Source organism: Procambarus clarkii, chromosome 60, assembly GCF_040958095.1.
Source record: "Procambarus clarkii isolate CNS0578487 chromosome 60, FALCON_Pclarkii_2.0, whole genome shotgun sequence".
Taxonomy (NCBI): domain Eukaryota; kingdom Metazoa; phylum Arthropoda; class Malacostraca; order Decapoda; family Cambaridae; genus Procambarus; species Procambarus clarkii.
The window spans coordinates 26,175,760-26,179,902 of record NC_091209.1 but is presented as its reverse complement, the minus strand read 5'-3'; positions in this window follow the sequence as shown (position 1 = coordinate 26,179,902).

Below are 4,143 nucleotides of genomic sequence, written 5' to 3'. Positions count from 1 at the left end.
CAAGCTTGGCGGGCGTCCTGTACGCTCTATTGTTTACCTTCTGTCTCTCTGGCGTCTCAGCCGCCGCACATAGAAAACGGATGGTACCATTTTCTGTGAACATGACATCCCTCCTTTTCTTTAAAAAGAATGAATACAGGATGTCTACCATGCTTGTAGCACAAAGCAAAGTTATTGACACAAAGTAAGTTATTACCATATCAAGAGATACTGCATACATTTAATATTAATTAAGCACACAAAGAATTTAAACAACTTAATCTTTTCCACAAAGGATTTCAATGTTAAAAATACATATGCAATGTTAAACAAACATGAAAGAAACTGTACTACAAAGTTACAAAATATTGAATGAGATATCTGCATTATTCAAACAATATTAAATTTAGTTTAGCATAATAAGTAAATACTTTTCATTACATAGGAACACAATTAATCATCAAATCGTGTAGGGCGTTTAACATGACGTTTAGGATGAGAGTCCTTAAATGCAATAACATCCCTTGATGAATTGTTTGTCGGGTTATAACTATTTTTTTCTTTTTCTTTTGCACGACTTTGCACTTCATCATTTTCTACACTAGTTGGAATCACTTTGAAATAAGCCATATTACGTGTTATACTATGATCTCTATTACTAGCTGTTACCATAGTTCCTTTTACACTAATCACTTTATATGGTTTTGTATCATACGGCATATCTAACTTTCCCTCTTTTTTCTTTTTAACGAGAACAGTGTCTCCAACCTTTATGAACTGTTCCTTTGCACGTTGATCATGAGCAATTTTCATTTTGCCCTTGGCTAGTGCATCCTTCTGAGCGAGACGTTTATCCGTTACCTCGGCTGGCATGACGGGTAGTGCGATTCTCATAGGACGTCCAAATAAAAGTTCGCCAGGCGACTTGCCCAGTGTTCCATGTGGTGTTGCACGGTAGTTCCTGAGAAAAGCATACATAGCTTGTTTCCAGGATCGTCCTTCGGCATGAGCACAGCGTACCGCTTTCATGAGAGGTTGCATGAATCTCTCAACTTCTCCATTTGCTTGAGGATGTAGTGGCATCACACGGCGGTGTTTGAATCCAATATGCTCAGCAAAGTTGACGAAGTCTTGTCCATTGAATGGCGGTCCATTGTCTGTCTTGACAACTTCGGGAATGCCAAAGTTTGAAAAGGTCTTGTCGAGTTTCGGGATGACGGCCTTTGCAGATGTGGAATTGATGATTTCTACTTCTGGATAACGTGAGTGATCATCAATCACTACCATCAAGTACTCTCCAGTTGGTAGTGGTCCGCAGAAGTCCATCGATACTTCCGTCCATGGTGCAGCAGGTAGTGGTGAAGGTTGTAGAGGTGTTGGTCTTGAAGTATCCACTGCAGCTTGGCAAGGGACACAGGCATCATGCATATCCTTTGCTTGACCATCAATGCCAGGAAACCACACCTTTTCTCTTAGCAGCTGTTTCGTCCTAACAAGACCTTGGTGTCCTTGATGTGCAAGCTTCAGAGCACGTTGCTGGAGAACAGCTGGAATCACGATACGAGTACCTCGCAGCACGGTGTCGCGTTGTTGCGTAACACTTAATTCTGTCTGGATGCGTTCAAGTGCTTTGAATGCATCTTGGTCAACTCCTGAGGGTGGAATGCGTGGAAACTTTTTCTTAGTCAATGCATCCACTGTTGCTTGCAGAGTTGGGTCCTCTAGGGTTGCAGTACGGATTTCATCAAGAGTAAGAGTCTTAGGGACTGCATCACAGGTTACAGAGTGTACATATTCCTCGGCAACTTGCTGATGCTTGGTGATGGTGAAACTGTTGGCAGGATGTCAACTGATGTAATCAGCGGGATTGCCTGCACCCGGCTTGTATTTCACCGTAAAGTTGTATGGTTGCAGACGAAGAGCCCATCTCTCAATGCGAGCTGGTGGTTTGGACTTTGGATTATTGAAGATGGTCTCCAACGGTTTGTGGTCAGTGACCATCGTGGTGAAGGGCGCACCAAGCAGATACACATTGAAGTGTTCACAGCCCCATACAAGAGCAAGAGCTTCCTTCTCTGTCTGACTGTATCGTTGCTCAACATCTGTGAGAGAACGGCTGGCGTAGGCAATTACTACTCTGGAATCTGGTTGACCAGGTTTGTGTTGGGCTAAAACAGCACCTAATCCAACAGGACTAGCATCCACCGTTAACTCAGTGTCCATTGATGGATCAAAGTATGCAGCAGTCGCATTCTCTACTAGTGCATCTTTCACAGCATCAAATGCATTTTGCTCGATATCGCTCCAGTACCATGATGCATTTTACTTCAGGAGCTCACGTAGAGGCTTTGTAATGGTAGCAAAATCTGGAATGAAGCGAGAACAGTAGTTTGCCATTCCCAGAAAACTATGTACTTCAGTGGACGTTGAAGGAGGTGCAGCGTTCTTGATATCTGCAACTTTCTTAGGATCTGGAGACAGACCTTTGTCACTAAGTACATGTCCAAAGAATTCAATTTTATGTTGATTGAACTCACACTTTGCTCGGCTTAGCGTCAAATTCTTTTCTCGTAAGCGTTGCAATGTTGCACGAAGAGCTTTGTCGTGTTCAGCTTGGGTACGGCCATAAACAATGATGTCATCAGACATGTTGTCAGCATTAGGTATATCTTGCAATACCTGGCTGATGATGTGCTGGAATACCTCGGCAGCACTGTTGATACCAAAACTCAGGCGCTTGTACCTATACAGACCTCGATGTGTCGTAAACGTTGTGATGAAGCGACTCTCATCATCAAGTTCAAGCTGATGATAGCCCTTGTTTAAATCTAACTTGCTGAATACAGTTGCACCATTCAAGCGGAAGATCATATCATCTACAGTCGGTGTAGGATGGCGTTCACACATTATTGCCTTGTTCGGAACACGCATGTCCACACAAATGCGTATCTCATCTGGATTCTTCGGCTTTGGTGGAGTGACAATTGGGCTTACCCATGGTGTTGGGCCTGTTACTGGTTCAATGATATCTAGTTCTATCAGCCTATCCAGTTCAGCATCGACTTTCTTGCGAGTATGGAATGGTTGTCGGCGATGTGGTTGGGCAACTGGAATTACATCTGGGTTGATATGCAGATGTACTTTGCTATCAGTATAACAACCTATGGATTTAAATCGATCAGAAAATTCAGCAACAATACCATCAACATTGTTTGCAGATTCCACTGCTACAGCATTAGAAAGCTGAAGTAGCCCCAATTTGGTTGAAGTCTTGTAACTGAGTAAAGACTCCTTTGCATTCCTAACAACATGGAATGTAGTAATGAGCATTGCATTCTTTGACTTGATCTCTGCAGTGAAAGTTCCAATCACTGGCAAGGCTAACTTCGAAGCATAGGCAGTGGCTTTACCATTGTATTTTTCTAGCTTTGGGAACTGTTTTCTAAATTTTTCATAGTGGCACTCAGCCATGGTGTCAATGTTTGATCCAGTGTCAATGAGAACCTTGAGACAAATACCAGCAATGTATACACATGTCTCTGGGTTGTTTGGAAGATCATTCCATTCTGTGATTGCTTGTACTCCATAAGTATAATCACATTCACTGTCATCTGAGACTGGTTGTAATGAAATGTTGTCTTGTATATTATTAACATTCTGGATATGAGGTGCAATATTGTGTTTACCACCTCGACCCCTATGACCTGATCCTCGTACAGTGCTTTTATTCATTGACTGTGGTTTCTTAAGTGCAGAACGACACATAGCACCAAAATGACCTTGTTTTCCACACTCATAGCACTTCTTACCTTGAGCAGGACAAACATTATCTTGGTGTGGGTAGTCTCCTCCACAATTGTAACATTTATTGTTGACACCCTCTGATGTGGGTCGTTGAGACTGCCTGAGCCTTGTTCCTTGACCCCAGTTGTGACGTGGTTCTCGGCTAAATTTACTGTTAGGTTTGCCATGATATCTTCTTTGATCACGGTGTCCTCCCTGAACCTTACGTACCTCACCACTGTTAGTAACAGTGGCAGAACCGTTATTAGCACTGCACTCCATGACACGAGCATCACGTGCAGCATCTTCCATTCGACGAGCCATATCCAGTATCTTGGTAAGAGAAGTGTCATCATTAACAAGTTCTAGAGCTCTTCGACG